Here is a 21,548-nt window from a genome sequence, read left to right on the forward strand (position 1 = left end):
AAAAATTTAGTGCAGGGGCAAAATGGTAATTTTAAAACTTTTTCAAAATTACTATTTTACAGGAATTATTAATTAATCTCATTAATTAATACTAATTAACCCTACACTAGGATCTAAATATGATACAACAGCATGCATTTAAATTTGAAATTCAAATTTGAATCAGTAAACGTTTTACAGTACTGTGTTCAGAACACATCACCTTTTGCGGGTAGTCGATCACCGCAATCTGATCACCGTCGGAGGGCTCTGATCATCACGTCGTAGCCACCCAACTGTCTGGCCTCTGCGGATCATCCACACGAAGCTCCCGTCTGATCAGCTCCTCACGAATGCTAGTTCGTGATTTCACCCTTTTGATGGCAGATGTTGATCGAACTCCTTCGATCGATGTGTGCCGACTTCTCGGATGCTCGGATCATCTGCACAGTTACTTGAGAGGCTGATGGATCTCTCTCTAAATTTGGTGGACTCACGACACTCGTGGCACACCAATCTCACTTCCCGAACCCTAGGTAGAAACCCTAGGGTACACACCAAAAACCCTGCGCCCAATTTTCTCTCTTTTCTTTCTTTTCTCTCGGAAGGTTTTGGACCTTCACCTTGCGCAAAAGCCTTCCTCACGCCCCAAAGTTTCTCTCCTAATTTTTCTATGCACGTCCCACCTTTCTCCTCTTTTTAAAACAACGTCGAACGTGTCTTATCCGCGTGAGAGGATAAAGACAAGAGGTTACACATTTGAATTCAAATCAAATTTGAATTCAAACGAAAAACCAACTTATCCCTATCCTTTTGGGCGTGAGAAGAGAAGGGGCGTGGCTCTTTGTGCGTGGAAAAGTTTCACGAGAAACCTTTTCTCGTGTAAGTAATGTGGCGCACAAAATGGATAAGGATGAAAGGGCAAGTGATAAGTTATCCATTCAAATTCAAACATGCTTTGAATTTGAATGGCTAACTAATTAATTTATCCATCCATATGGCGCACAAATGAGGACGTGGGGAAGGGTTTTATGTGAGAAAAATTTCACGAGAAGTTTCTTCTCGTGAATTCAAATGGGTGCAAGGAAGTTGGGTGACGCAGGGAATTTAAAACAAGGTGGTTTGATTCAAATTGAGCCAACCTAGTTTAAAATAGGTTGAGCACAATTAGACCAAATTAAACCCAACATAATTAGGCTTAATTAGGCTTAATAAAATCCTAATCAAATCAGAATTAACTAAACCTAACCCCTGATCAAATCAGGGACTAAACCACCTTAGCGATTAGGTCAACATTTAACCTAATCGGGTCAATCCAAACTGAATCCAATTCAATTGGACTTGATCCAAAAATAATTACTCAATCAAATTGAGTTAATTAGTGATTAAATCACTAATTAAACCTCTCATAAATGTTGAGTCCAAATCGATGGGCAATCAGGCATCAGAGACCATCGATATGAAACCCTGATCAAAGAGTTCAAATTTCAAATTCAAAATTCGAAATTCAAAATTTTGACCCCGGTACCCAAAATGTGTGGAACTCATGATTAGAGAATCCTAATTCTCAATCATAGAGTTCCAGATAGATAAGACTCATAATCAGCCATCAGATCAGAAAGGAACCTCTAATGTGTGTGACCCCGCAGGTTCGAACCTAAGCCGGTAGCACAGGAACCAATTTCTGTACTAATCGAAGTGACCATCTAGCAATGGTACCCGACGATCGGATAGGTCGAATAATCGCAATCGCAACATTCAGAACCTACGTGAATATGGTTACCGTATAATTCATCCCTTTTGACCCTGTGTTTAGGATGACTCAGAGTTAAACTGTCAACCCTGATGATATCATCCGAATCGTGCTCAACTCAATTAGTCCTGTGACTCCTCACTAGGACTACCCTGGCCAAGGTTTTGCTAAATTGAAACACGACTGTACACAGCTCCTAAACTGGAGTGGTCAATCCCATCTTGACACACGCACCGACAAGTCAAGTACTTGACTACACCCAGCAACCTTCCGTCACTGAATTAGAAATTCAGGTAGTCCAGTGCCTAAGTGCAGTGAGTTGCTTGCAAGTCACCGTGGCGGTCTCAGGTCGGAGGGACATTTATACCCATATCCCATCGGAGCAAATCTTGACAGCAGAAATAGCTCCGGAGTTGGTCACGTTCAGTGCAGATGTACCATTACATCTCACCTGTATGCCATACCAGTGTCTCCACACTCTTGGTTATGAGGACAACCAACCCATATGGCACACAACGACCTATGCTCGATAAATATTGTCGTCCTTGGTAACAACGTATCATTTGGTCGCGAACATGTTTAAGGACTAAACGACAAATCCTCCTTTGTCGAGTCTAAATAGTCCTAAGGACTTCACCACAACACAGGAGTTCATTAGAAGATGAAACATTTGTGATGAAAAAATACCAAAATAACTTTTATTTATTTATAATTCATGTACTAATACAAAAGGAGCACAACCGTCAACAGGCTGACGATTGGCTTTGGGACACTATTCCCAACAATCTCCCACTTGGCCTAAAGCCTATCGGTGCAGTATCTAATACCCATCTTCGACTTGTAGTCATTGAACTCCTTCACCGCAATGGCTTTAGTGAATGGGTCGGCCAGGTTCTCCTTCCCGTCGATCTTCTGAAGGTCGACGTCACCTCGATCCACGATCTCCCGGATGAGATGGTAGCGGCGCAGAATATGCTTCGTCCGCTGGTGTGCCTTTGGTTCCTTCGCCTGAGCAATGGCTCCAAGCTGTCGCAGTAGAGCAGAATTGGACCAACAAGGGAGGGTGCTACTCCGAGCTCGGTGATGAATTTCCTCAGCCACACCGCTTCTTTGGCAGCATCTGATGCAGCAATATACTCCGCCTCGCATACTGAATCAGCCACAGTGTGCTGCTTGAACTCTTCCAGCAGACAGCCCCACCATTAAGGGTAAAAATAAATCCTGACACACTCTTGCTATCATCTCGATCAGACTGGAAACTAGAGTCTGTAAACCCTATAAGTCTCAAGTCCGATTCACCATATATAAGCCACTGGTCCTTAGTATTTCTCAAATACTTCAGGATGGTTTTAACAACCTTCCAGTGATTCTCTCCTGGATCAGATTGGTATCTACTCACTACCCCTAGTGAGTATGCCACATCTGGTCGTGTACATGTCATGGCGTACATGATAGATCCCACTGCGAAGCATATGGAATCCTACCCATACGCTCTCTCTCTTGAGGTGTTGTCGGACAATCCCTCTTCGAGAGAGAAATTCCATGGCCTATCGGTAGATAGCCTTTCTTGGAATTTTCCATGCTGAACCTTTTCAGCATAGTATCAATGTACGTGGACTGGGATAAGCCAAGCAACTTTTTGGATCTATCCCTATAGATCCTCATCCCTAGGATGTAGGAAGCTTCTCCCAGATCCTTCATGGAGAACTGTGACGATAGCCAAATCTTTATTCCCTGTAATGCAGGGACATCATTCCCGATTAAGAGAATGTCATCCACATACAATACAAGAAATACTACTGCTGGACCATTAGCCCACTTATAAATGCAGGGTTCTTCTCCGTTCTTAACGAAGCCATACGTTTTGATCATCCTATCAAAACGTATGTTCCAACTCCGAGATGCCTGCTTAAGTCCATAAATGGACCTCTGTAGCTTGCACACCTTAGACTCATCTGTGGATGTGAACCCTTCAGGTTGTATCATATACACCTCTTCGTCCAGCTCTCCGTTTAGGAAAGCTGTCTTCACATCCATCTGTCAGATTTCATAGTCCAGATGGGCAGCTATCGCAAGCATAATCCGAATGGATTTGAGCATTGCCACAGGAGAAAACGTCTCGTCATAGTCTATACCATAACGTTGACGATATCCCTTGGCAACCAGACGGGCTTTATAGGTCTCCACCTTTCCGTCTGCGCCCCTCTTCCTTTTGAAGACCCACTTACACCCTATGGGTTTTACTCCTTCGGGTGGGTCAACCAATGTCCACACATCGTTGACCTTCATGGACTCCATTTCGGATTTCATGGCCTCTAGCCATTTCTCAGAGTCAGGTCTCTGCATTGCATCCATGTAGGTGATCGGATCCTCATCGTTTTCATCAAGTTCGATAGGATCACCATCCCGGACCAAGAAACCATAATATCTGTCCGGTTGATGTGGTACTCTACCAGACCGCCTTAAGGGTGCATAATCAATGGGCTCCGGATCTGATCTAATCAAATCCGGTTCAGGTTCAGTAACATGTGTCGGTTTTTCCACCTGTCGAACTTCGTCAAGTTCGACTTTAGAGGCAACAGTTCCTTCACTAAGGAACTCCTTTTCTAAAAAGATTGTCTTAAGGCTGACAAACACCTTTTGCTCATCAGCAAGGTAGAAATAATACCCTTTGGTCTCTTTTGGGTACCCTATAAAATTACACTTGTCAGACCTAGGTCCAAGCTTGTCTGTAATTAAACGTTTAACATAAGCCGGACACCCCCAAACCCTAAGGTGCGAGAGTACTGGCTTACGTCCTATCCATATCTCATATGGCGTTTTGGCTACAGACTTACTCGGAACTCTATTTAGAAGGTAACAAGCCGATTCGAGTGCATATCCCCAGAGGGAGATCGGCAGACCAGCAAACCCCATCATGGATCGAACCATGTCTAACAGGGTCCGATTCCTCCTTTCAGACACACCATTATGCTGTGGTGTTCCAGGAGGAGTCCACTGAGAGAGAATCCCATTCTCCCCTAGATACGTCAGAAACTCATTGGAAAGGTATTCACCTCCTCGATCAGATCGAAGAGTTTTAATACACTTCCAGTTTGTTTTTCTACCTCATTTCGAAATAGTTTGAACATTTCAAATGATTCCGACTTATGCTTCATTAAATAGACATACCCATACCTAGATAGGTCGTCTGTGAAGGTTATGAAGTAGAAAAATCCACCTCTTGCACTTGAGCTCATGGGTCCACATACATCAGAATGTACCAGACCTAAGAGTTCACTGGCTCGCTCACCTTTTCCAGTAAAAGGTGACTTGGTCATCTTTCCAAGAAGACAGGACTCACAGGTTGGAAGTGATTCACAATCACTAACTTCAAGAATTCCTTCTTGAGCCAACCTGTTTATCCTGTTCTTATTGATATGACCTAGCCTACAGTGCCAAAGGTAGACTTCTGACACATTATCTATTCTAGAGCGTTTACCGAATTTTTGAACCACATTAACAGGCTGTGATAGTAAGTAAATTCCATTATTTAATTGTCCAACAAATATTGTAACACCATTCAAAATGATATTGCAAATATTTCTTTTTATTAAAAAATCATAACCGTACATGGCCAAAAGGCTACAGAAATAATATTTAATAAAAAACTTGGACAATAGTGACATTCACTCAGAATTACATTACGAGAATTGATTACAAGACTCATGATTCCTAAAGCTAGAACTGGAACTTTGCTTCCATCTCCAACATTCAGGAACCTCTCGCCTTCATCAAATCTTCTACTGACCTGCAGACCCTGCATCGAATTACAAATATGATAAGGGCTTCCGGTATCCAATACCCAGGCAGTAGTATCACAAATCGAAAAGTTGCAAGGAGTTATCATATAATTACCTTGCTTCTTGTTTGGCCTGTTCGGGTCCAGGGAGGCAATGTATTGAGGACAGTTCCTCTTCCAATGCCCGTGCTTCTTGCAAAAGAAGCACTCCGCCTGGCTCTGGTCATGCTTGCGCTTCTTGGTCTGACCCCGTGCTACTGTCCCAACATGAGATTGCACCTTCTTATTTTTCTTCTTCTTGTTCTTCTTCCCCTTCCCAAAGGATTGACGATGAGAAGAAGACCCTCCCACTACATTCACTGACTCCTTATGGAGTTGGTGATCCTTCTCAAAGTTCTGCAGCAACCCCAACAATCCGTGGTAGTTTACTGCAGGCTTTGTCATTCGAAAATGAGTAAAAAATGGGAGGAAGGACTTGGGCAAGGAATTAAGGATCGCATCCTTACCGAGCTGCTCGTGCAGAGGAAAGCCCAATTTGCTTAGGCGCTCAATCATCTCGATCATATACAGTACATGATCAGTGACTGAGGCCCCATCCCTCATCCGAGCATTGAAAATAGCACAACTAGTTTTGTGCCTTTCAACGTCGTCAGGCGTGCTAAAGGAGTCGTTCAACATTTGAAGCATCTCCTGTGGCTGGGCATTCTCAGACCTTCGGCTGAACTCGTCATTCATTGCTGCCAGCATAATACATCGAACGGTGGTGCGGTCATTGAGCCACTTCAAGTAAGTGTCTCGGATCGCTTTACTAGCGTTCGGAGCTGGCTCCTCAGGTGCTGGATCTGTTACTACATAAAGGATCCGTTCATGCTCAAGGACGATTTTCAATTTTTGATACCAGCTATCGAAATTGGGTCCCATGAGCTTGTCATTATCTAATAATGATCGGAGCGACAGGGTAGTGGCCATAGCTGCTTAAAGGAAAACGAGACCTCTATTAGTACATAAATTAATACTAAAGACTTGGACTTTAGTCTAAAGTTTTTCCCAATATTTTTACGAACTGGTAGCCTCATCCTCCAATTCGAGAAATTACTTTAATTCCTTAATGGGTACTAGAATCCACACAGACTACACACGAGCCCAACTTTGGTTGGTCAACCCATGTGCATCTATGGGTAGGTTCTTAACCAGTTGTTTCTCTAAACAACTTCTAGTAATTTATTTTGCCCCAGAACCTAATCAGTAGGCTTTGGCCTCCACTGAAAAGATCTGGTTAGGTCCAACCATTAACATGACTTAATTTAGTGAATCGGACCAATAAATGATCAGGCCCGACTTTGGCCGGCCAACCTAACCACCATCAGAAAGACTCAATCAAATTATCATATTATGAATAATAATTCCATTAGCCAATGAGCACCAGGCCTTTGGGCCTCCAATGATCATTGAACTAATGGACTCATTATCATTCACTTAATGGGAGGCTATGACTTAGTTATCATTATAACTTAATCATTTTAGGGACCTAATAATTTTGAGGATTTTATTAAAGAATAGTAGAGAAGAAATCATCTAGCCAATTTCAATCCTCCCACTGACTTCACCAAGTCAGATTAAAAAGAATTTAATTAAAGCTGGCATTAGGAGCACCTAAATCAGTCATACTGATTTACCTAATGACATGGGTGAGCTCTAATCACCAAGTGATCTAATCAAAATCTAACTTACCAGATTGGCCAGGTAAGTGAGATCAGTGGTGGGGATTTGCCATTAACTCGTCAATGATCGAATCAATGCGAGTAGCTCCCGCTTAAGAACCACTGGTCAAAACTGTCGAACTTACCTTAGACAACAACCGGTTCATTAGTTTTAATTTTGATCAACTTAGTAAATAGAGCTCCACCGCGTAGCCATGAATTAAGTCCATCTTGGTCTAGTTAAAGACATGGACCCATTCAACTACAACTATTGAAGTTGAGTCTAGAGTATCCTTGACCTAATCTAATTCAACTTTTGATTAGATTTGACCAATTACTCCAATTAGTCCATTTTTTTAAACTAACCTTAGGTCTAACCCAATTATGGACCTAATTCATCTAACCCATTGACCCAAAAGTTTATGCAATTATCTTAGGTCTTAATTCACAATTCTAGACCTACTAGACAACACTTAATTCTTTTAATTAAGTACTTGGGCTGATGGGTCAGGGTTTGGCATTTCGAAAACAATTTTTAAATTTGAAAGATTTTATTTTCTGTTCACCAAATGTGTTAACTCATTTCACAAACGGGTCAGCACATTTCATAAACAGCAATTCTATTGCTCATTTCATAACAGAAAATAACTCAAAATAAATCATAAATTTTCTTTTAGATCTAATCTAACACATTCATGATAAATTTCTTAATTAAGTCCTTTTGCTGCTTCATCGGTATGGGATATAATTGCATCGGCACCCCTACCGCCATAGGAGACCCCATCGAATGGAAAGAGAGGGCCTTTAAACCCTACTTTTCTCCTATGACCGGACGGCCATGGCAACCAACCCAATTAGATTACTTGCTACTTGGATCATGTATATCTAAATATACAAATTTCAAAATTTAAATTTTGAATTTCAAATTTCAAATTTCAAATTTCAAATTTTAAATTTCAAATTTGAGATTTCAACCAAATTTCAAATTTTGAATTTTCAATCTTTGAATTTTAAATTTTGAATTTTGAATTTCAAATTTCAAATTTCGAATTTCAAATTTCAAATTTCAAATTTGAGATTTCAACCAAATTTCAAATTTCAAATTTTGAATTTTGAATTTCAAATTTCAAATTTTGAATTTCAAATTTCAAATTTCAAATTTGAAATTTCAACCAAATTTCAAATTTCAAAATTTGAATTTCAAATTTGAAACTTCTAACAAATTTCAAATTTCAAATTTCAAATCTTTTTGAATTTCGAATTTTGAATTTTGAATTTCAAATTTAAACTTATAGATTACACCTTAATCTACGCATGCATATGTATATCATATTCTAGAACCTGCTCTGATACCAATTGAAGCGAAAATTTAGTGCAGGGGCAAAATGATAATTTTAAAACTTTTTCAAAATTACTATTTTACAGCGGAATTATTAATTAATCTCATTAATTAATACTAATTAACCCTACACTAGGATCTAAATATGATACAACAGCATGCATTTAAATTTGAAATTCAAATTTGAATCAGTAAATATTTTACAGTACTGTGTTCAGAACACATCACCTTTTGCGGGTAGTCGATCACCGCAATCTGATCACCGTCGGAGGGCTCTGATCGTCACATCGCAGCCACCCAATTGTCTGGCCTCTGCGGATCATCCACACGAAGCTCCCGTCTGATCAGCTCCTCACGAATGCTAGTTCGTGATTTCACCCTTTTGATGGCAGATGTTGATCGAACTCCTTCGATCGATGTGTGCTGACTTCTCAGATGCTCCGGATCATCTGCACAGTTACTTGAGAGGCTGATGGATCTCTCTCTAAAATTTGGTGGACTCACGACACTCGTGGCACACCAATCTCACTTCCCGAACCCTAGGTAGAAACCCTAGGGTACACACCAAAAACCCTGCGCCCAATTTTCTCTCTTTTCTTTCTTTTTCTCTCGGAAGGTTTTGGACCTTCACCTTGCGCAGAAGCCTTCCTCACACCCCAAAGTTTCTCTCCTAATTTTTCTACGCACGTCCCACCTTTCTCCTCTTTTTAAAACAACATCGAACGTGTCTTATCCGCGTGAGAGGATAAAGACAAGAGGTTACACATTTGAATTCAAATCAAATTTGAATTCAAACGAAAACCAACTTATCCCTATCCTTTTGGGCATGAGAAGAGAAGGGGCGTGGCTCTTTGTGCATGGAAAAGTTTCACGAGAAACCTTTTCTCGTGTAAGTAATGTGAAACACAAAATGGATAAGGATGAAAGGGCAAGTGATAAGTTATCCATTCAAATTCAAACATGCTTTGAATTTGAATGGCTAACTAATTAATTTATCCATCCATATGGTGCACAAATGAGAACGTGGGGAAGGGTTTTATGTGAGAAAATTTTCACGAGAAGTTTCTTCTCATGAATTCAAATGGGTGCAAGGAAGTTGGGTGACGCAGGGAATTTAAAACAAGGTGGTTTGATTCAAATTGAGCCAACCTAGTTTAAAATAGGTTGAGCACAATTAGACCAAATTAAACTCAACATAATTAGGCTTAATTAGGCTTAATAAAATCCTAATCAAATCAGAAATTAACTAAACCTAACCCCTGATCAAATCAGGGACTAAACCACCTTAGCGATTAGGTCAACATTTAACCTAATCGGGTCAATCCAAACTGAATCCAATTCAATTGGACTTGATCCAAAAATAATTACTCAATCAAATTGAGTTAATTAGTGATTAAATCACTAATTAAACCTCTCATAAATGTTGAGTCCAAATTTGATGGGCAATCAGGCATCAGAGACCATCGATATGAAACCCTGATCAAAGAGTTCAAATTTCAAATTCAAAATTCGAAATTCAAAATTTTGACCCCGGTACCCAAAATGTGTGGAACTCATGATTAGAGAATCCTAATTCTCAATCATAGAGTTCCAGATAGATAAGACTCATAATCAGCCATCAGATCAGAAAGGAACCTCTAATGTGTGTGACCCCGCAGGTTCGAACCTAAGCCGGTAGCACAGGAACCAATTTCTGTACTAATCGAAGTGACCATCTAGCAATGGTACCCGATGACCGGATAGGTCGAATAATCGCAATCGCAACATTCAAAACCTACGTGAATATGGTTACCGTATAATTCATCCCTTTTGACCCCTGTGTTTAGGATGACTCAGAGTTAAACTGTCAATCCTGATGATATCATCCGAATCATGCTCAACTCAATTAGTCCTGTGACTCCTCACTAGGACTACCCTGGCCAAGGTTTTGCTAAATTGAAACACGACTGTACACAGCTCCTAAACTGGAGTGGTCAATCCCATCTTGACACACGCACCGACAAGTCAAGTACTTGACTACACCCAGCAACCTTCCGTCACTGAATTAGAAATTCAGGTAGTCCAGTGCCTAAGTGCAGTGAGTTGCTTGCAAGTCACCGTGGCGGTCTCAGGTCGGAGGGACATTTATACCCATATCCCATCGGAGCAAATCTTGACAGCAGAAATAGCTCCGGAGTTGGTCACGTTCAGTGCAGATGTACCATTACATCTCACCTGTATGCCATACCAGTGTCTCCACACTCTTTGGTTATGAGGACAACCAACCCATATGGCACACAACGACCTATGCTCGATAAATATTGTCGTCCTTGGTAACAACGTATCATTTGGTCGCGAACATGTTTAAGGACTAAATGACAAATCCTCCTTTGTCGAGTCTAAATAGTCCTAAGGACTTCACCACAACACAGGAGTTCATTAGAAGATGAAACATTTGTGATGAAAAAATACCAAAATAACTTTTATTTATTTATAATTCATGTACTAATACAAAAGGAGCACAACCGTCAACAGGCTGACGATTGGCTTTGGGATACTATTCCCAACACACTCAGGATAGCATCTCCGGATAGAGATACTGGCTGGCTACATCAGACCCATTAGGGGATGGTGTGAGCCATGGCAGATCGAGCAGGGCATCATATGCTGCAGCTATACCCCGGTGATGCTCTTCGATTGGTATCATGTTATCCTAGCTCAGAGATAGATTTTCTACACCCACTTAGAGGTAAAATAAATTATATTATGAATATTTAATTTGCATAGTATTCTTCTAATGTTTGTTATTGGTAGGGTATATTTGACATCGTCGATTTTGAGGATGATCGTGTGAGGCGAGCGATCGATATCCATCTATCCTTGCACTTCAAAGATTATCACGGTCACATGCATCAGCATTGGTACTAGATGGTGTAGGCTGATGGGCAGGAGGCAGCACGGCTGCAGCCCTATGACAGCATCACCATCGATGATTGGACTACCATATGTCGGTATTACGAGGATCTGGCATATCAGGTTACACATCTAAACTTTTTTTTAGATTTTAATGACTTAATCATTTATTCTTAAATTATATTTGTTATCTACTAATTTTATTGCTAATTTTATAGAGACGATGTGCCCAGAATGCGGCGAACCGAGCGAGACAGACCATGCCACATTATGGGGGTTCGAGATCATTTGCTCACCACATGGAGCACATGATACATATTTTTTAAATTTTTAATTATGATATATTTCTCTAATTATTTAAAATTTTTTAAATAATTTCTAAATTGTAGAGAAATGCTAAGAGTGGCGAGCTTCCTGGTAGGATCGATATCTACCAATGGACCCACCAGCGATGGTCAGGGGAGTGGACGATGGGGAGCCAGGAGCTCTTTGTAATTTTTTTCAATTAATTTTTTATTTATAATTTGATCTTTATTAACAAATTAAAATAACTCTAATTTTTATTTTCAGAATCGTATGACCGATATGAGATCCCAACCTACCTCTGAGGGCTCGACCGCACCCACAGATGATGAGATCTATGATCAGGTGCTTGGTACGAGATCCTATTATATTAGGGGTCTAGGATATGGGATCACCACTCCTTCATCTTCACGATCATCTAGGGCTGAGATCCATTCTATGTGTCAGGCTTGGTTGATGGAGGTGTAGAGGCAGGCTATCAAGGATCGATAGCAGGCTGAGCAACGAGCGTAGGAGCTGACTGAATGCATCGACCAGTATCAACAATTCTAGATCCAGATGATGGATCAAATGATGCAGATGGAGCAGACGATCCAGATGCTGAGGCAGTAGCAGGCTAGTCCGAGCTCCATTGTGGTCCGAGCTCCGTTGAGCATTCCCCATCCCCACCTCGTTCTCCACATGCCAATATGTGATGGCTCTTTGATGTATTTTTATTTAAACTCTTGTAATTATAATTTGATATCATAAAATAATAAAATTTATTTTATCATTTTATTGTGCAAATTTTTTATACAAATTTCTTAATTTATAAAAAAATATTTCACATATAACTTAAAAAAGTATATCCAAAATTTTAAAAAAAATAATTAGTGATGAAATTATTACCGATGAAATATTCATCACAAAAAATTTATAAAAATGATTTAATTTTTTAAAAAATATATAATTAACAATAATAAAAAATTTTTATCGTAAATATTTATTAGCGACATAAAGTTTCATCGAAAAAATATTCATTTACGATGTAAATATTAGTCGCTAAAGTTTTACAATTATTATGTTTTCATTAAATAAAATTTTGTATGATAAAAAATTTTCACCACTAAAAGTTAATGATAACGATGAATATATTTTCATTGCTATTAATTATTATTAGTGACTGTTATGTTCATCGCAAATTATTTTTTTTATGAATAAGTTTTTTTATTTTTTATTTTTTAAGACTAAAATTTTTCATCATAAATTAATATTATTTGTGATGAAAGTAAATTTTTTATCATAAAATATTATCAATGATGGTATTTTTTATGATGAAATTATAGCAATAAAATTTTCGTCACTAATTATTATTAGCGACAAATTTTGCTTATTAGCGATAAAAAAATTTCATAGCTAATAACTTATTTTTTTGTAGTTGGCACAACAAACTATAGTGTTCTAGTTAAGGTGACCCTTCAATCCATATGGTCATATTTAAACAATACTGCCCTTATGGATAGCACAACAAAACAACACTATTCAAATATGCCATAAGCATCAATATGCACTTGATCAATATCATGTTAATTTTTACAGTAAGCCTTGTAGATAGCACAACAAACTTACTAAAATCTTGACATACTCTATCAATCAAGTTTGAAGAAAGGCCCTAGTAATGTCTACATCACTAATCAATCTAAGTCAGAAAATCAATAAGACCAAATTGGCCAGGTAAGTAGGTGGGAGGCTCCCCATAACTTTTTTAGACACCAACAGAGTTGGCTAGGCCAGTATACGGACCTAATTAAAAAATCACCTTTGACACTTTTCTTGACACTAATTGATCTTAAGAATTTGACTTTTGATTAATAAAATGAATCCCAACATTATAACTTAATATATTTTTTTATGAGAGACTTTAAACTGATCTCAGCACATCCTAACTACAACCACATAAAATGTACACTATAAATTATGTAATTTGATATGCTTTTACTATTCTAAATAGTAATCATATGATATACTAAAATCATATAAGGGTGTAATGGAAATCGAAACATATATCAAGCATATCAAAGAAAAATAGCAAACCCTAATCACATTAGGCATGCTTTGCACCCTAAACAATGCATCAATTTGAGCATCATACAACCATGATAATACAAATTTTAAAATTATCATAAATAAATAATTTAATAACAAAAATTATCTATCATGGCATATATAAAGTCAAAAATAATTTTTGAGTTTAAAGGATTGATGCTATAAATCAATGTAAATTTTTTTTGGCAAGTTATGCATAAGAACGATTCTATGCACAACTATTGCACTTGTTTGATTGAATCAGACAAAGGTGGCTCTGATACCATAGTTGGATTTCGATCACACAGTAAAAAGTAATTTTCAAAAATTTTAAAACAAGCAAATTAATAGCTTTATCAAATAAAACTATCAAGCTGAACCCAAAACCCTAGAATTATTTTGCCAATCAGGATCAAAGCAAATTCAAGCATGCAAAGAGATAGAAAATTATACTTTAATCAATATGAAAAAGTGGTACATTGGTGTTTTCCACATGACCCTAAGGTATAAGTCCTCCAATGGTGATCCACATGGATGTTGGCTAAAGTCCTCCCCAATCGGTGCACTGCCACAACCTTATCTTCTCAAGAATACTACCGGCTTCGAACATGCATCACGATCGCACCAAAACTTAGTTACTTTCAATCTTACAACTAGAACAACACCAAGAAGACACTCTTCAGATATCATACAACCTAGGATTTAATTTTTAGTTCCAACATATGAAAAAACCAAATCTTAGGACACTCAAGCAATACTTGCTGAAAATCTCACCACCCTAGTAGCAACTTTTGCCACTAAAAATTCTCTCTTCTTTTTCTCAAAATTTTTTTAGATTTTTTTTTATGTTTACCACATCCTTTTTCTTAGTCTCAGATAAAAATTACCATAAGAAACCATTTGGGGCTTCCCCTATAAATAGGGGACCAAGGGACATCACATGAGACCATGGGGCACCAACCTTTGGTGCTCCAACTTCCCACATGCCAAATAAATTCACCAAGTAAATTTTTAGTGCTTCAAATACTTAGAGTAGAAGGACTCTTATTCTTCTATTTTTCATAAAAATTTAAATTAAATTTGGTGTTAAATCATAGGAGAACTGATTAGGAATTTAAGGTAACGCGTAATAGTTAAGAGCCTTCATTAAGAAAGACTCTCCACTTCTCATGCCAATTTAAGGTGGGCGGCATTTATTCTTTGCCATGACTTATGGTGGACATGGAGGACTCCTTCTCTACTTGAAACTTTTTCAAGTTAGATAAGGATCCAATCCAAATTGACCCAATCCCATTAGGTCAAAACCAACTAGTCTAGGTTAGCTCAAACAATTTGATCTAAACCAATTTGAGAACTTGTGTTAAGATAATATGCTAGCATATCAAATTAATCCATAAAATTTATATTAAACTCTAATTAGATCATACCAAAGTCAAATCATAAAGTATGTGTGTTGGAGCACGATCCCGGCTCCTCCCACGGACCTTTGGTGTAGTGAAACCAGTAACGAATAGATCTGGAGTCATTTGGACACGATCCAAGGCCCTTGACAAAATCAGCCTGGTTGCTGTCTTCTTCATCAACCTTTCGTTCCAGATGAAGAATGCCTCTGAAAGTACCTCTAAAAAATCCAAGATCTGATACCCAACCAAATCAGACCTGGACTGAGGTCCTCCAATTTATAGATCTTGAATCGGGGTATTCTAGATGGGGAAGAAGATAGATAGAGACAGACCTCGCAGATCTACCCTGCTGCAGCCTTTCTTGTAGATCTGTTGATGGAGATCTCACCCATGCCTCAAACGACCTCAGATCAACTCCAAATTTGAGAGAGACTTGTACCAACCTCTTCTCAAGAGATTCTAGGTCCTGGACCTGGTGTTCGGGTGCCTGCAAGAGAGGGAGAGCAGATTTGGTAGGCGGCTGAAAGGGGGAAGGGGCTAGCGCCTCCCCTTCTTCTCTTTCCTTTTATGGACTGGCGGCAAGAAACCCTAGGGTTTCGTGCTCCTAGGGCATGGAGAATTGCTGGAGAGAGAGGGAGAAGAGAGAGAGAGACTTGGGAGAAAGAGTCTTGTATTTTCTTGGCTTCTCAACAAACCTATACAAGTACATGTATATATAAACACCGGGTCAAGTGACCCAAACCCAAAACTCCCTTGACCAACTCTATGGGAGATTAGGTTAACCCAAGCCCATGTACACCTATGACTTGACCTAATCTCACCTATCCTAGGCCTAGACCTGGCCCATAAAGAGTTGGTCCCTTGAGGCCCACATAACCTCGACCTCAAGAACCCAAAAGGCCCACAGCCTTTCAACCTAGGGCCCAACTAGCCCTAGAGCCTCCATGAAGCCCTCATGAATGATGGACCTTGGCCTTAGCCTTGATCCCCTGGGCCTTGGACACACCACCGGGATCATAACAATCTCCACCTTGGTGTCCCAAGGCCTCAACCAGCTCCACTCTGTCCTTGCGACGTAGACCCATTTGCAGCCAATGGGCCTCTTCCCCTATGGCAACTGCACCAATCACCACATCTGATTCTGGTGGAGAGACTGCATCTCCTCGAACATCGCCTGGACCCATCGCTCTCTGTCCTGGCTCTTAATAGCCTCCTGATATGTATATGGGTCTCCATTCACTATCACCAGGGCATATGACAGCGTCTCCTCGAAGCCATATCGGTCCAGTTGCCTGATGGTCCTCTTGGGCTTGTGTAGGGCAACACCGATATCAGTCCTCGATCCAGCTCGCTCCTGCTGGACCTCTCCACCTCGATCATCCATCCGAGTCCTCTCCACCTGTGGAGACACCTTAGGTAGGTTCTCCACCTGAATGTCATGTCCTCCCATAGTACCTGCAAGAGGCAAAATAAAAGAGGTAAGTTGTCCAGCAGCACCCTGCTGGACCTCCTCCTGCTCCTGCTGCTCCTCCATGCCTGCTTGCCTCCATAGGACTGACTCCTTATCAAAAGTCACATCCCTACTAATGATGACCTTCTTTTCCAAGAGATCCCACAGCCTGTATTCCTTGACTCCTCACAGATAGCCTAAAAACACCGCCTTGCGTGATCTGGCGTCTAGCTTGCTCCGCTCACCAGCTCCAATGTGCACATAGGCCATGCACCCAAATACCTGTAGATGGCCCAGCCCAACTGTCCTCCCAGAACACACCTCCTCTGGAAGCCTGCCATCCAACCTGGTGTGAGGTGACCGATTGACCAAGTAATCCGCTGCGTCAACTGTGTCAACCCAGAACTCCTTTGGAAGCCCTGCCTGCAGCCTCATGCATCGTGCCTTTTCCAAAAGTGTTCTGTCCATCCTCTCAGCCACCCCATTCTGCTATGGAGTCCCCCTAACTGAGAAGTGTCTCCTAATCCCACACTCCTCATAGTAGTCCTGGAACTCTCTGCTGGTGTACTCCCCGCCATTGTCTGATCTCAAACACTTCACGCTCCTCCCCTGCTCCTTCTCCACCTCAGCTCTCCAGATCTTGAATTCGGTGAAGACCTCTGACTTCTCTCTCATGAAGTAAATTCAGAGCTTCCTTGAGAAATCATCAATCAGGATCATGAAGTATCTGGCCCCATTCCTAGCTAAAACTGGGGCTGGTCCCCACACATCTGTGTGTACTAACTCCAGAGGGGCTGCACTCCGGGTTGTACTGATGGTGAACTGAACTCTTCTCTGCTTTCCCATCTGGCAAGGCTCATAAATCTCCCCTGTAGCACCATCCTCCATATCAGAGATGAGTCCTCTCCTGCTTAACTCCCTCAGCCCTCTGTCACCCATGTGGCCTAGGCGGTAGTGCCACATCCTGTAAGCCCCCTGCTGGTCCTGTGCTGCAGCTGCTGCATCAGACTCTCCGATCACCACAGATCTCTCCATGCGATAGAGGTTATTGTCCAACCTCCTACCTCTCATCACCACTATAGCTCCATTGGAGATGTTCAGTACTCTGCTTCTAGCCCTACTGCTGAAGCTGTATCCACTGCGCTCCAAGTAGCCTAGTGACACCAAATTCTTTTCCAGCTTCGGGATGTGCTTTACATTTGTCAATGTCCTCACAATCCCATCAAACATCCTCACCCTGACTGTCCCTATCCCAGCCACCTTGCAAGGATGATTGTCGCCTAGAGTCACTGATCCCTCATCTGTCTTGGTGTATGTTGCAAACCAAGACCTGTGTGGTGTGTAGTGATGTGAGCACGTAGAGTCTAGTGTCCACTCCTCTGTGTAATGCCTGTGACCATCTGATACCACAAGTAGATCATCCTCCACCTGCTGTCCAGCAACTGCACTCACTGATTCTGAGCCACTTCTTTCTCCCTTCTTGCTCTTCCATAGTGGACATTCTCGCTTGAAGTGCCCGAACTCGTTGCACTTGAAGCATTTCACCTCTTTCTGTCCCTTCCTGGACTTGGACCACCCCCTGGACTTGCTTCTGCCTCTACCTCTACCTGTCTTCTCCCCTACTGCCAAATCCTCCTGGGGAGCCCGATCTCTGGTCAATTTTTCCCTCTGCTCATTCGACCTTTGAACCGAGACCATATCCTCATACTCCAGAGTCTCCTTACCGTAGAGCAGTGTAGTCACCAAAGAATCATATGATCCAGGCAGCGAACATAGAAGCAATAGAGACTTGTCCTCCTCATCCAGCTTCACCTCGATATTCACCAACTCCGTGCACAACTGGTCGAACCTCTGAATGTGGCCAATCACATCAGATCCCTCCTGCATCCGAAGACTGTACAACCTCTTCTTCAGCATCAGCTTGTTGCACATATTCTTCCCCATGTACATGGTGTGCAACTTCGACCAAAGGCCCTTCGGGTCTTTTCTTCCAGCATTGAATACAACGCTGCATCCGTCAAACATCCTCTGATCACCAAGCATGCTTTCTTCTCCAACGATGCCCACTGTCTATCTGTCATTCCCTCAGGCTTCTCATCCAAAGCCTGATCCAGATCTACTTGCACCAGAAGATCCTCCACCCAAATTTTTCACATAAAAAAATTTTTCTTGCCATCAAACTTCTTGACATCGACCTTCATATTGCTGCCCATGACTGGATCCAAGCTAAACAAGCAATATAAATTCAAGAAGTGTAGAATATATCTTGATGGTACCTTGCTGAAAATTTTCAGCACTTGGGATCTTCAACTTCTCGCACTTGGAACCGCTTCCTCACCACTATGGCTCTGATACCAACTATTGGAGCATAATCTTGGCACCTCCCATGGACCTTTGGTGTAGTAGAACCAGCAATGAATAGATTTGGAGTCGTCTGGACACGATCCAAGGCCCTTGACAAAATCAGCCTGGTTGCTGTCTTCTTCGTCAGCCTTTCGTTCCAGATGAAGAACGCCTCTGAAACTATCTCTAAAAAATCCAAGATCTGGTACCCAACTAGATCAGACCTGGACTGAGGTTCTCTAATTCATAGATCTTGAATCAGAATATTCTACATGGGAAAGAAGATAGATGGAGACAGACCTCGCAGATCTGTCCTGCTGCAGCCTTTCTTGTAGATCTGTTGATGGAGATCTCACCCATGCCTCAAACGACCTCAGATCAACTCCAGATCTGAGAGGGACTTGTACCAACCTCTTCTCAAGAGATTTCAGGTCCTAGACCTGGTGTTTGGGTACCTGCAAGAGAGGGAGAGCAGATCTAGTAGGCGGCTGCAAGGGGGAAGGGGCTAGCGCCTCCCCTTCTTCTCTTTCCTTTTATGGACTGGCGGCAAAAGACCCTAGGGTTTCTTGCTCTTGGGGCATGGAGAATTGCTGGAGAGAGAGGGAGAAGAGAGAGAAAGACTTGGGAGAAAGAGTCTTGTATTTTCTTGGCTTCTCAACGAACCTATACAAGTACATATATATATAAACACCGGGTCAAGTGACCCAAACCCAAAACTCCCTTGACCAACTTTATGGGAGATTAGGTTAACCCAAGCCCATGTACACCCATGACTCAACCTAATCTCACCTATCCTAGGCTCAGACCTGGCCCATAAAGAGTTGGTCCCTTGAGGCCCACATAACCTAGACCTCAAGAACCCGAAAGGCCCACAGCCTTTCAACCTAGGTCCCAACTAGCCCTAGAGCCTCCATGAAGCCCTCATGAATGATGGACCTTGGCCTTAGCCTTGGTCCCCTGGGCCTTAAGCACACCACCTGGATCATAACAGTGTGAGCCATTGGGTTCCAAATCTAGCTAGCAGTGGATCAAGATTTTTGATGTAACCCTAATCCGATAAGATTAGGTCACCCGAAGAGTCCCAATCAACTTGGACTCTTCCAAATTGATTTCAGAATTAAAATCTTTTAATTCTAATGAGCCCATAAGTTAAGATTGATGTCTAGCAATATGTCATGACTACCTAAAAGATTTAAAATTTTGATAAAAAATTATCAAAATATCCTTCAGTGGTAAGTTTTCGTGTAATTCAATCCTTCAGTTAAATAATATCCTAGATGAGCTGTGGATATAAAAATATGTCAAACTCAATCACTTATTATTATGTATCTCGATCAGAAGGTGATGATTCAATTGATGATACATTAAAAATTCTTTTTTAATTATCATCTTGCTTTGGCCAAAGACTTCCAGAATTACCGATCTATGAGATCACATAAGATGTTCGCTCTCCTTATTAGGAGTATCTGATCTCTTATTGATCACTCACAATCTCCATGTACTCTTCACCATATCCAGAAGACCCCACAGAAGGATCAGAGAACCAAGTTAGGTAGTGAACCAAAACATGGATCCAAGTACATAAGGTACTATGGTGACCTCAGGTCTAAGGATTACTTACACAATTCTTACTAAAAAAATATCAGTTGGCATATAAATAAGACTCCATCTGATATTCTCTCATAGGTCAATTCAGTGAACACATTCTCTAATGAGCACCCATATCCTTATATTAGTGTCACCACATAAATAATTGTGAGATCAACCATTCTCATTTCTGAGCATACAAAGGACATGCAAGTCTTATTGGTATCATTGATCTCTAACTCAATATACTAATGACTAGAAATATTTTAGATCAGGGCTATCAAGAAATTAGGTCTCACTGACGTGATCTCATCACGGTCCTAAAACCATTGCCCAGACCTATGGGGTTCATTATAATCTTAAAATTAATAAGATGCAGCATATAATGAATCAAAAATATCTATTTTATTAATAATAAATATCAATTTATATGAGTTTGAAAGATAAATTATGTGATTGGCTTGTAGGGCATTATTCTTTCAGAAGCATTGAGTCAGAGATCAGTGTTCCAAAAAGACTGGCATATTCTATGTATGCTCGACGGAGAGGATGGTTGATCTTATAGCCACTTATGTAAGGACACTAATATAAGGATATGGGTGCCCATTTGCATATGAGTTCACTGAATTGACTCATCAACAGGGAATATCTTATGGAACCTTACTTGCATGTCAAAAATAACTTTTTAAGTGGGAGTTGTACAAGTGATCTTTAGATCTGAGATCACAGAGAAATCTTATGCACAAGAACCTATATTTTGGTTCATACCCAAGCATGGCTATAAGATATGTACGGGATGTTCTGGATAAGGTGGATTGTGTAAGAAGGTTATGAGTCGATCAACAAGAAATCAATCACTCCTAGTAAGAGGAGATCGCATCCTATGTATTCTCATCCCTAGATGACTCAGAAAAAATCTTTTGGCCAAAAATAGATGAAGATTAAAAGTAGTTT

Source organism: Elaeis guineensis, chromosome 6, assembly GCF_000442705.2.
Source record: "Elaeis guineensis isolate ETL-2024a chromosome 6, EG11, whole genome shotgun sequence".
NCBI classification, from domain to species: Eukaryota; Viridiplantae; Streptophyta; class Magnoliopsida; order Arecales; family Arecaceae; genus Elaeis; species Elaeis guineensis.